This window comes from Phymastichus coffea, unplaced genomic scaffold (genome assembly GCF_024137745.1).
Source record: "Phymastichus coffea isolate CEN01 unplaced genomic scaffold, Cenicafe_Pcof_1.1 PCOF00054, whole genome shotgun sequence".
Classification (NCBI taxonomy): domain Eukaryota; kingdom Metazoa; phylum Arthropoda; class Insecta; order Hymenoptera; family Eulophidae; genus Phymastichus; species Phymastichus coffea.
The window spans coordinates 518,830-532,528 of record NW_026706865.1 but is presented as its reverse complement, the minus strand read 5'-3'; the positions used below and the strand labels follow the sequence as shown (position 1 = coordinate 532,528).

The window sequence follows — 13,699 nt, the reverse complement described above, 5'->3', positions numbered from 1 at the left end:
CAGAAGATAAGAAATTATAAGTAACACCAGGTCCCCGCGGTTAGTTCTAGGGTAAAAGCTAAGAGTGGTACACATATTTATGATTGCACTACTAAAATATATTCAATACCAATTATTATAATCGACTGTTTATCCTCGGATAGAAATAATTTTTTGGTAATCTTATTTTCCTAATTTAAAGAGAAGGGAAGTAGATCGGATTTTCATTTTAAGGGGGTTTGACTCTTAAAAACATGTTAAATGGAACACGCGAGACCGTTTTTGTCGACATTTTAATCGCCGTTAAACATGCTTGAGGCACACTGTGTATGTATGTGTGACGTTTTTTCAACTTCATGCGGTATACTCGATCAAGGTTCTCAGTTTCGATTTGCGTCACTCGGTCTCGATTCTCAATCAATACATGTTTCGTGAACTAAATTGCAACGTAAATATCTTTAACAACATTGTGTTTTAATATTTTTGTTTCTTATATTGGTTTTGTTGTTAGGCATGATTATTTTAAAAAGAACATTTTAAATCTTCATTTTTTTTATTCTGCCCATAACTTTTAATTAACGTTGCACGTAGCATTACTTTTAAATAAAGACCCTGGATTGAATTTTTGTTTTTATAATCATTTTTTATACAAATTGCAATTATTGTAATTTTATATAAAAATGATTATAATATAATTGTAAATACGTTTATAGCGAGGTGATTGGATATATAGAAGCTTTGAATACTTCTACTAAAATGGGCCAGGGAAAAAATAAGTATAAAATATTCAAAGTTATTCCAAGCAATGGGAGCATGAAAATAACTTTACTCATTTGGGGCCAAAAACTAATTAATAGATATGTACCAGAAATGAAAAGAATAGGGTAAGATCAGACATCATATTATGCATAAGAATGAGAAATGTAACTGGTATATTTTTGTTTTAGATTCTTCACATTGAACGAACAGCTTCAAAATCAGATCATTCAGCTTTTAAATAGTCGATGGCTTTATACCCTATGAACTGTGACTAAAATTTACGGTTAAAAAATGTTAATGTTGTTCCTCAAGCCCTAACACGCCTAGATTTCTTGGAAATGCTTGGATTTATTGGGTCTTTAAGTATGATTAAAATATATCAATTAATGATGATATATTTATATACTCTTCTTTTTTCATAAAAAATTTCGGTGATAGGCCACACCATCATTTATTTTGATTTTTTTTGAGTGATTCAAGGCTGCTTAAAAACTGAGATTGTTTATATCACCAATGCTAAAGGAACAGCTAGTTGGGGAAGTGGTGCAATCACAGATAAGTGTTATAAAATAAATATCCAAGTAGTCTATTTCCAAGATTCTAATATAGCTAAATGAGTTAAAGTGGAATAACTGGAGAAATAAAATCTGTTGGTATATATATAAGCTTTTATTTTTTAATGATTTTATAAATCTCTTTTGAAACAGTATTACTAATGGTCACTTTATTTAGAATTACCTACACTAATAACTGTATGAATATGGAGCAGATTTCTGCACTTTAAGAAGAAGCACCTATGTCAGAACAAGAATTAAGGAGAGCTGTACGTATCCTACGTAAACTTTTAGTTGAGAGAATAGCACTCAAAATCAGAAACATCATGCTAAATCAGCTAAAATGGGTTTGGGATTAAAAAAATTATAAGCGTGAGATTATGTCTACCAAAAACAAAAGTACACACTATATTATAGTAGTTTTTATTTCAGCTGTCTTGCACGCAACTTCTGATTACTTACATAAACCTTCTCATTTAATATTTAATATTTCTTAATTTCATATTAATAACTTTTTCTAATTCGATTTTAAGATTTGTGGCGCTATTTATTTTATTTACCATTAAAAAGTGGTTATACTTATGGAGTTTATCAACATTTATTAAAATTCAGAACCCGCACACACACACACACATATACTGTAATCAATACTCTAGTTAACAATAATGGTGAATTAGATGATCTTATTTTACTAGAATATTTGTATAATTTGAATCCTTGAAGCTTACCCGCTCATGAATTACACTTGCGAAAAAATTACATTCTAGTGTTCATTAGTAATAACAGCATCAACGAAGGTTTGTGCAACGGAACGAGGTTGCAAGTAATAGATTTATTAAAGCACTTGATTAAGTGTAAAATTTTAACGGATGATAAAACTAACAAGATTGCCTTTTTTAAATCGTTTAATTTTCAATTAAACTAGTCTTTCAATAAAACTCAAGAACAGACTTTTGAAATAAGTGCTATTGGTCTTAGAATAAGAGATGTATTTAACCACGGACAACTTTACGTAGCTATGTCCAGAGTTAGAGCTTGAAATTCAATCAAAATATATTTAGATAGACAGGCGAGAAAAGTTAAAAACATTGTTAACAAAGAAATTTTTCAAGAATAAATTCAATTGATGGTAATATTTAGAATACTAAAACGATTTAAAAAATGCAAAATGTTATACATTTCATACGTACTTGAGAAAGCTATTTTACGGTAATATATTCAAATCGTATTACTATTAACGTATATTTTCGAAAAAAGACCAAATATGGGTGCGCGCAGCGTGTTTAATTGGTTCTAGTATTAAGAAGAAATGGATGAATATGCGCACGTTATGTAGGGCATTACGTTAATTTTATACATGTTCTTTCTGCCTGCAACTCGGCTTCCGGTGTTACAAATCTAGCGAACACATCATTTCGCCACAATACAGGGGATTAGTGGCTAAGTTAATTCACTTCACAGGACATACAGCCGCACACTCAAACGTTCACTAGCAGATAAGAACATCTCAGCTAAAGTGTGTATATTTGTACGTACAGGTTATACACACGGGAGGTACATATAGCGACCTCGCGGGATGGAGAGAGGGGGGGGGGAGACGAGAGCTGACAAAGAGTGCGACAAAGGAAGAAGAGAATCTGCTGTGCGTGGCAGCATGAATTTACACTGGGGAATTCGCGAATGACCGTGTGTGCCTATCCTCCTCCTCTTCTTATGTTTCTTTTTATTTCCGCAAAGGGCTTGAATAGAAATGTTTAGCGTGCCGAAGCAGCTTGAACAATGGACGTCTTTTTTATAAGAGAGAGAAAGAGGGAGAGATAGAAGCTTGGTTAAGAGACCAAAGAATTAATGTAAATTTATACTGATGATCGACGTATTATCGGTGTACGCGAGAGCCGCTCGCGCGAGACCCAAGAATAGATGACGAGCGCCGCTGCCTCTTGTTGTACAATCGGAGAATTCCATTAAGAAGTTCCTTCTGCGATGGTGCATCGTGCATCTGTATTCTTGTTTATTTGACCCAACTCGGTTATTTGAAATTAACAATTGATGTACGTCCTCGTTCGTTTATTGATATGGGTTTTGGGGACAAACACTGACTAATTGAAATTTATGTGCATACGACTGTTGGGTAACAGCGTGAGATGAATCAAGTTTGATGCTTTTCAAACGTGATGATTGAAGAAGCTTATCTACAAGATGAATTTGAATAATAAGAACGTTCAGCTTCTTACATCCTCACGAAAGTATGATGAATAAAAAAACTTGATCTGATTCTTGTAGCTGCAATAAGGTATCCATCTTTCAATTGCACAGAAAAAAGGATTCCACGATTTCTTCATCAGTCTAACCGACAGCCGCGGCGTCACTGTACGTATAATACACGTCGATCAAGGCGAACAGCCCTGCGCGAAGAAATAGTAGTGCGCGAGTGAGTTTTCGCAACGTTCACGCGAGCGCGAGGCGAATGCGTTATATAGAGGTAGCCCCGGCCAACTATTACGACATATACCCGTTAACCATCTTCCATCGTCGCTGCTGGCTTGTTGTTGCTATTGTGCGTGCGAAAGCGACAAACTGATTGCCACCTCGATTAATTTGGCTCCCTCGGAGGGATAGAAAAACGTGAGTGACGGCGTTGCGTCGATGATTGATTTTCAAAGCTATTTTTTCAACTCGACCAAGACGAAACTCATTCGTACAAAGTACGCGTGCCATGTGATACAGATTTGCAAAGAGCGTGTGTTTTATTCGTGCAATCGAATGAGAACTACAGTTATCGAAGGCACTCGTCGAAATTTGAGTAACGCAGCCTCGGCTGCATCGTCGGTCAAGATGTAGCAGTTGAAAACAAGTGTCTTAAATAGAGCAGCACTTGACGTAATTACGTCTCTTACGGCGATGAAAAATTTGATGGTTAACGAATAGCGTTTATTGAGTAAATCAAAGACGCTTTCCGCAAGATGAATCGAGTAACATTAACCCCGCACACTATCGCGATAAAAGTAGACCGAGACGAAGAAGATACATCGCCGACTGCGCGGAAAATACATAAAACAGCGTGGAAAATGTTGCGAGAAAAGGTCTTTTTCTCTCACGAGAAGACAGATAATCGGCGTCACAGTGACAGTAACAGCGGCAACAGCCTCTCGCCGACATAAACAATTCAACCGCGTGTCGATTTGTAATGCAAAGTACAATTATTATTGCGCGAGCGAGCGGTGGTGATGTATTGCCTTGTGCGTTAGCTGCAAATGCTCTCCAAGGAGATTAATGCTGCCGATTGTCTCTCTTTCTCTCGAGGAGGGAGGAGGACAGACGGTATACATATAAGAGTGTGAAAACGAAACGATTGCAATCAATGAGTCTTCTTCTTTTGCCAACTGTTGGCGAGAAATAATTTGTTTTAATTGTCCAGGAATATTTGCATGTTGGCAATTTGCCGGTGAATACTTTACTTGGTTGATTAGGATGGCATGCTCGTTATCCGCCAGCAATACACAGGCGTATCTAATGAAATACTGGTATTTTTTGTTTTGACGCTTCAGTGAAGGCATATTTCAGAGTATTTTTGGAATCCTACAATAATTAACATCATTTCAATTTATTTTTTAAACATTCCTCAGCATCCGGTTAGGTACGTTTTAGAAGAGAAAATAGAACGAGTTTCTTTTTTTTTTTTAAATATTTAATAGATGTCTTTTGTTTTAGATTAACTCGTTAAGTTAAATAGGTCGCAGGTATTCCAGTTTTGCTACGTAACTAGCACTAGAAAAAAGTAAAAAATATTATTAAATATGGATATTTATAGCTGTTTGCGTGTTCCAAATCAGATTGAAATGACAATTACAGCCTTGCTAGTGGTGTATCATTAACAATCGATTAGTGATCTTTCAAAAGACGAGATTGTACCACAGGCAGAGTCAAAGTGCGTTTACTTGACTCGTTATTTTAATTACTCGCGGGAAAAAACGACACTTGGCACTAATAGGCACTCAGGCGCGATATGCGGAAAAGGTATTACGCAACAGACATACGTGCACGTGGGCTTTTCTCGATCGTCCTACGTCTAATAAGTCGTTGTCGATTTCAAAAGCTTTTGTTCCTTTGCTGCGAAACAATCAGCAGATAGATTTACAAGCTTCTATTCGTGATATACCAATTTCGAATTTCACTGCGTCACACCACCGACTCTTTTTTCCATGTCGATGACGTTTATTCATAATTACGCAAAACTATTCAACCACACTATAGCTACTTCTGATAAATTATCAGCGAACGATTATTTTCTTGTATTTCGTCGTAACATTAGAGAGGACCAAATTAGCTGAAAAAATAGTTTGAAAAGTTTAACATTTGAGCTGTTATGCAAATTTAAATGAGAAAATCATCTAAGCGTCTTTCAAAGTTCTCTTTCAAAAACAACAACAACACGTCATATTTCGGTCTTAGAATAAGCGATTTACATCTATATTGTTTGTTGAACTAGCTTTTAAAATGTTTGAATTTTCAAATAAAACGGTAAGAGATGTTACTTGTTACTTTCGTAATGCAATGTATTTATTGTACGCCATCTGCTACAACTAATTACGCGACAATTGGCAGCCTCTTAGTATTTATGCTCATTACTTCTCAAACAATAACATAGTACGATTAATTATCTTCTGTGAATAACCATTGCGCATTCAATATGCAAATAAGTACAGAAACATCAATCATTGATAGAAATATGTTTTATTCAGCCTCATCGTTACGTCAATAACGGAAAGCATTTGAGATGCTTTACATACATAAAGGACGAGCCTCATCCCGAGACGAATTTCTTTCCCCACGTGACAAAACTATTCAACCGCAAGACAGCCTTCACACACATACATCTTACAGTTGCGTCAGGGTACAGTGAACGTTTCTTTCTTTTCCTTTCGTTCGCGCTTGTATCTGAACAGTATGAAGGAGAGAAAAGAGAGAGATAGAGATAGAGAGAGAGAGAGAGAGAGAGAGAGAGAGAGAGAGAGAGAGAGACAGACAGACAGACACAGACAGACAGACAGACAGACAGACAGAGACAGAGACAGAGAGGAAGAGAAATAGGAAGCCACTGCCTAGAAGCTACTACTGCCTCGCCTCTCTCTCTCTCTCCCTTCCTCTCTCACACACACAATTTTGCATGATGATTTTACGTTGCCTCGTAAATCAGACGCAGCAGCCGCGTTCCTGAGGATGATATGCGTCAAAGCAAAATAGTAAGAGAGAAAGAGAGGCGGAGGTGGATATTGCGATTATCATAGAAAATGACGAAATGAAGCGAACATTTTGTAATTCATAGATTTCAAATGATTGATATTCATTTGTAGATATGTTTAACATTTCAAATATGTTGAGCAATTACATGGCCAAGGAATATTCGATTGTAGACTTTTCGATACTCCGTGTCGAAAAAGTACATTACGATACAAGTGCGGCAAAGTAGATTCTTGTCTCGTGTGGCGTTTACACCCGAGCGAAGCGAGGAAACTTTTTCCCGAACATGTGTCGTACCGTATTTTTCGATACGACGTGTGGAAAGTACGATTTTCAACGCTCGTTTTTCGCCAAGCGGGCTAGAAAGACGTACTTTGCACACGGATAACAAAGTGCGTTGCATCTTTGTCAAGCAGCTTTGCTGGAAGTACTCATCTATATGCAACTTACAAGATTTATTAAAATTTTTTTTAATTCTATATCTCTAACAAGAACAATACTCGAATGTTTTTGAATAAAAGCTACTTCAGGCATTTTTCCAACGAGAATAGCAAGTAATTTGTAGAGTTAGCTAATGCATCGGTTAGATAACTCGTGAATGCGTGCTATGTGCTTATCGTGTATTTTTCAATATTTATAACATTCTCTAAGTTCCAGGCAGACGGATTGAAAAATAACTTTCAACTTCTACATTATCAACTTGACCTTTGAACACCGTAAATTCTCGTAACCCTGCATTTTATTAATAATTTTTCTTATCTTTCGCAAGATTTGATATGATAAAGTATTATTAATATACAAGTCACGTGATTGATGCCAAAGAAAAAGGAAAGAAATTCTCAATGTACATGCAAAAAGTGCAGGGAGCGCAAAGGCCATCAAAGAATTCTGTTGCCAGCGGCAAGGAAAGAAACTTATTGCTTCGTTCACGAGATGCCGAGTAAACTACACAAAGTTGGTATACCAGCATAGATACGCGAGGAAGTCCTAAATTTTTTAGTTGACTTTATGGGGCACGCCAATGCGGAAGATGAAGAGGTCGGATTCTTCATTTCTTACATTCTCTAGTTAAAGCTAGACGCCTTTTTATATTTCCAATTGTTTCTAGGTCCCGTTTGGACTGTTGTGGTAGTCTTCATTAAAGTATGGTTTCCTTTTTAGGCGTCAACGAGCTATCCTTCATTGAGTTTGTAATTGAATAACTCATTAATTAACAGAGATCTGCATGTGTATAACTATGATCCGGAAAAGAAGCTTTTTATTTCCTATAACATTTTATAATGTCAAAATATGAAAACCAATGTAAAATTAATACATATGCAGGATCAACTTGTATACATCCGTTCAACACATCACGACAACGTATTTTTCAAGAACAATATTTTATTTTACAAAAGCCATAAGCCACCAAGCAGTGCGGTATATCATTTTCGCGAACAATGCGACACGTGAGAGAGTATAAAAAACAACGAGGATGTACGTCACATATAAATAATAACTGGCGCGTCATGAAAAATCATTCCACTCGAGAAAGACACGTACAGCACGCGTCCTCTAAAAAGAGTTAGATCGGCCTATAAACAATATTTACAGCCACGCGACGAAATTAAACAGCGTGGCATTCCAATCGAAATGCTTATTTTTTTCTTTCTTGTCGCGTCTTTCACCGATAGTATATGGTTCATGAACAATAATAAAAACTGCGTGCTGGAGTGCGCACATGACAACCACGTTGAGTTATTTGGCGTGGTAACGAGCAAAATGTGCCAACATTAACAAAGCACATCACGCACGCGATGACGATGATTGATGGATTATTCGAAGAAAAGAAAAGGAGTTAGGAAAGTGCGCACATAGGTCGGTACACGTGTTTGTCACATGTGTTATACATAGTCGCCGAAGCGAATCGACGTGGAGGTTTTCCGTCGCCGAAACTGCCCGCGTGTGCTCGTAATTGCTTTCCGCCGTGTGAGCCTCCAGATGGGACGAGGCCAGCTCTAAAACGTTAAGCCGAGCAAAAGCCTTTGCTAACGTACCTTTTTTCCTCCCCCCCCCCCCTCTCTCTCTTTCTCTCTCTCTCGTTCTATCAGATGCCTGACATCCGCACATATTCGCCTTCACAACCGCAATTTCATTTTCTTTGTTGATGAGTTGCTTGTAATGAGAGCTTGCTGAACTACTGACGTTAGAACGAAAGATCCCTATATATATTTTTTTTCAGTTGAAGCACTAGCACAAAAACAATAATAATAAATAAATGAATGTATTTTATGCCGTTTTTACGCCGTACATTATTCCAGAAATAACCACACGACACGGAATTTCTCTAGCGCTTTTGTTTCCTCCTTTTTACGCGATAGATTTGACCGAAAGGTCAAAGAAAGCTCATCTAAGCCACTATACCACCACAGCAACAACAAAAAAGTTGCGAAATTGACAACTCATCGACAAGTTTTCCCTCGCGGACTCACGCAAATTAATTAACCGCGAGTTATACATACGCGATAAACCACAGAGAGAGAGAGAGAGAGAGAGAGAGAGAGAGAGAGAGAGAGAGAGAGAGAGACAGAGAGAGAGAGAGAGACAGAGAGAGAGAGAGACAGAGAGAGAGAGAGAGATGTCGGTCACAGACCGGCTCGCGGCATATAGAGAAAACGGAAGCCTAAGTCCATCTATTGCAAACTCGTAAGGAAAGTCTGTCGATTTCCCTAGTGTGTTATCTCTCGCGGAGATGCTTTAGAAAACGAACCGAATACACGGGCAAAAAATATTTTATATCTTTGCCGAGATCATCTTCGTCACGGATCAATCAAATGTCAATCGCGTTTGGTGAAAGGGTGTTTTACATGTCAGTTACCCGAGATAATTTTTTTAGAGCGTTACTATGTGATTTACGTGATTCTAGTTTGCCATTAGTTTTCTAATTTCCTTTTTATTTGCTGACAGACTTGTTTAACAGCACAGATATGTCAAATTCAAGTTTCTAATTCAGAGTTAGAAAAATTGCTTGCAGAATTGATTTAATGTATTGGGAAGCTCTTCGAGGCCGAAAACCAAAAATAAAACGATTGCTCAAGATAATTATGTGAAGAAACGTTGAATTTAAAAAATTTCATGAATATTTTTTGGATATACACTTGAAAAAACGATAAATAATGACATGTAACACCTTGAAAGAGTCACGCTCATAATGAAGTTTTATGGACCGAAAGTTTCCTGAAGCCTTCAAGGTTTATAACATATTTTCCTTTCCGTCTCATTCGGATAATAAAAACTCACATAATACATAAGAAAAACTTTGACTAGAAGCGAGTGGCGACAATAAAATATCACTTGAAAAATGACGATACTCCAGCGCATATAACCGTCCATTTAATTCAATAAACGTAATGGATTAACTCGAGCAAATGATCAGTTATAGCGTCTATATGTACGAGAAAATAAGAAATTCTGCCGAAACGCTCTGCTCGAGAGAGCCAATACCGATCCGGCAAAACTTTTATTGCCCGTGCTCGCCGAGACCCGACGCCGAGTCCTTTCGCTCTTTTTCACAGAAGCGTTCGGCCACACTAATCAAGTCATAAAACATCTGGTCGCACAGACGTTGAACCAAGTGTGCACTTTCGGAGTACGGGTGTTAACATTTTTCTCTTCAAAGTTTTTCTGGATTCCTGATTTATATGAAAAGCATTTTTCATGGTTGCGTTGGACGTGCATATTTATTTTATTGTTATTTTTTGTTCAGGAATCGTTTTTTTTGGCACGCTTCAAACGTTCATTGTGGAGATTTTCATTTGAATGAAATATTTACCAACAGACAAGAAAGTAGTTTCATAAATAGAATAAAAATGATTGTAATGTAATCGCCTTAATCACGCTTTAAAAGCAAATAATTCCGAACATCTGCTGTAGATGAAGATCGTATAAGCATTCGATTGAAGATAAATTCTACGAACTAACTTTGACTGATTAAAAGTAATTACAACGATAGTACGCAAATGACATTGTAACAATTAGGAACAGAGCGAAATTTTCTACGTAAAACTCATGTGGAAAAGAAAATTACAGTAGTTTATACAGGCCGACTCTCATGTTCGTAATCATGAATTAATGACATTAAAATCACCTGTGATTTAGCTCAAAAAGTAGAGTTAGTTCTCACTGTTGTGCTTGGCTAGTTGAAGCCTTGAAGTCGATTATTCTCGTTTAAATTTTTTTCAAATCCAATCAAAAATTGAAAGAACTTTCGACAGTGTTTCCGATCCGTCAAGAAAAAAGTAACCATGTATTTCTTTTTGCATACTTTCGAACCTATTCAACCGAGCGATAAAGCCAATCTATCTTCCAAAACATTTAGCTGTACGCAAAATATAAAAGATTTGCCTCGTACGCACCAACAATTTAAACGTCTAAATATAAAAAGCGGCTGAATCGATCGTTGAACATGCTAAGATATCGAATAATATTCAGGAATGAAAAATAAGGGTATTAGGAATGTCTCAAGATATTATCGACGGGATATTCCCTCTCGTCTCACTTTTCGTGTATCAGCGCGAATCGGAATTTTATTTCCCTGTACTATCACAGCCGACCAACTGGTCAACTGCTGATATACACACTGAATAGTCAAAATGGGAGTAAACTGATAAGAAAAAGCGGAATACGGCCACGCGCTCGCATTTATTTAGACGCGCTTATGTGCTTACAAGCAGTGCTTTCATTAATAAATTTCATCAGCGGAGTGAATTATCTAGTTGTTTGTTTTTGATAAGTTAAATTATTGAAAAAAACTGTTATCTAATGCTACGAATGAAATAACATTGTTTATCCATGATGTGGTGCTTATTGCGTCAATAGGAATCGGAAGATAGCGCACTCATGACAGCATGAAATTTCATTGTACGATTCAACAATAATTAAAAATATATCTTTTCGCAACATCCACTTCATAAAGCTATGTAAATATGAATGTTATTCAGTAGTGATAATTCATAAAATATTGTTATCTTAAAGTAACAGCTTCTCACATTACAGTTTAGCATGCTCGTAAAAGTATTTCCCCATTAACGTCAACTACAAGGTCAGATAATTTGCTTCCAAAAAATGAATCGGCTGGGCTCACTCTATCTACTGATAACTATTAAACAGAATGTGATAATTCGATTTCGTAACGGATGAAGAAAAAATCTATTCTAATAGAATCACGCAAAAAAATTATCGTAAAGATTATTGAAATCACAGAGCGGTAAAAGCCAAAACTGATTCCAGCGAATACGTAAAAAGAGTCGTAAGGCGCAGATAATAATCAAAAAATCAAACGAACTCGATGTGACAGCTTGTAGTGTGGTATTGCATATTTGAAAGCGATAAAGTACACACTTTGAATAATTGCGCAGTAAACCATATAATTTCAAGTTATCTATTTACTCATAATATATTTTGAAGAATATTTGAAAAAATAAAATATAATTAGCCAATAGGGTTTAGCGATGTTTTAATCGGCCAAGCGCAATAGCAAGAAAAAGCAACAAAAAAAGGTGCCATATTTGGAACAAAAATAACCTACCTGTCAAAGATCGTTATCTCGTTGTCACACGAGATTTTTCAAATCTGCACGATCGTAAACAATGAGTTAATGAACTTAAGTGTTATAGATGTTTATGCGAGAGAGTAGTGCGAAAGCTCCTCGCGGAAACGCATTTATAAATGGCAATAAAAGGCTTCAATGGAGCGCGAGGGAGTGAGATGGCGCGCCTTATTGTTTGATGACTCATAAAGCACATAGATCACACTATCACTTTAGATTAATATGTCATTGTACGTTTATCATGAATATTCCAATTTTTTGGAGGTTACATACTATTATGAATCCTGGGTGCTTGCGTACGTGTGTTTTGTTTCCATAAATATATTGTAATGATCGGGACTGTGACGGTTGCAAATATTTTTCTTTATCAGGCGCTTTTCAAGTGAATGACAGTTGTTCGTCTAGATTAGAAAAATTAAAAGATCGAAAGGAGAGAAAAATAGGTTAGTTCGTGCGTCATGGTTTCGTTTGCGATCTACAGGTGGGAATTTTTAGACACTAACTCTTTTCTAGCCTGCCGGCTTCATAAAATTTCTTGCACAATCATTGATACAGCGCAGAATGGTTTCGTGATGAAGAATCACTTTATTTTCAGATTTTAGGCAGCTTTAAATCGCACCGATGATCAGTTCTAGAAAAAAGTAGTAAAAATCCTACACCTAACAAATAAATTACGTAACGAGAGCAACACACATGCAGAACGCAAGAATTAAATAATCAGATAAATCCTTACCTCGAAGCTCGCTTGCGAAGAGATAAGATTCCACGTCGTTCAGCCGCCGCTGCTGCCGCCGCCGCCGCGCCGCGGCTGCACCACGTGCTCTCTTATATACCACTGCAAACAACGACTTGATACAGACACTGCACTTCTCGTCTCTCAGAGTACGAGAATCACATCACACTTCACTTCTCGCGACATCATTCACTTTCGACCTTTTTAACCAGAAATCAGTTGACGACAAAGGAATTAATCAACACTCGTACATTATCTACTTTTCGTATGGAGTAAAGTGAACAAATCGGATGTACTTTCTCGAGTATTACACACTCGCGTGTAACAGTACGCCCGCACGTCCGATATGCTCGGCGGCCGAGGCTCTACTGACGCGAGGCGAACGCTCGCACTCTACCAGTCAGCCAGCTGGCCGTGCGCGAGGCGGTTGTGTTCATTGCTGCAGCTGTGTCTGCTTTAGCCTCCTCGTGTGCGTATGTGTATATATTATACGTGCGTGAGTTGCTCTCTCTCTCTCTCTCTCTCTCTCTCTCTCTCTCTCTCTCTCTCTCTCTCTCTCTCTTACTCTGGCTCTTTAGCTTGCCGTTGCCGCCAATTTAACACGGCTGAGAACTCAATGATAACGCGGCTAACTTCTTTCTTCAGTTTCTTTGCCCTTTCGACAAATATTTTCTTATGTGTTTGGCACGGACGTAATGTTGTTATTGAACAAGACTCGGAGAAAAGGAGTAGCTTGATTTTTTCGGTCAAGATATTGGTCGATTTACCATAAAATAATGAAGCCTTTTTATACGAACATATTTATAAAAACTTTTACTCTGTGTTGTTTCACTCGTATCATATTCT

The 13,699-nt window shown here is 37.1% G+C and overlaps 1 protein-coding gene across 2 annotated transcripts in view; it reads right to left on the bottom strand.

Moving 5' to 3' along the window:
• LOC131665751 (rho GTPase-activating protein 7) overlaps window positions 1-13,186 on the bottom strand; it is a 219,187-nt gene extending 206,001 nt beyond the window's left edge. For both annotated transcript variants that reach the window (XM_058937845.1, XM_058937846.1), the window contains exon 1: window positions 12,854-13,186. The gene's annotated coding sequence lies outside the window, so the exon portion shown is untranslated. The remainder of the gene's footprint in view (window positions 1-12,853) is intronic.
• Window positions 13,187-13,699: the final 513 nt, after the last annotated feature.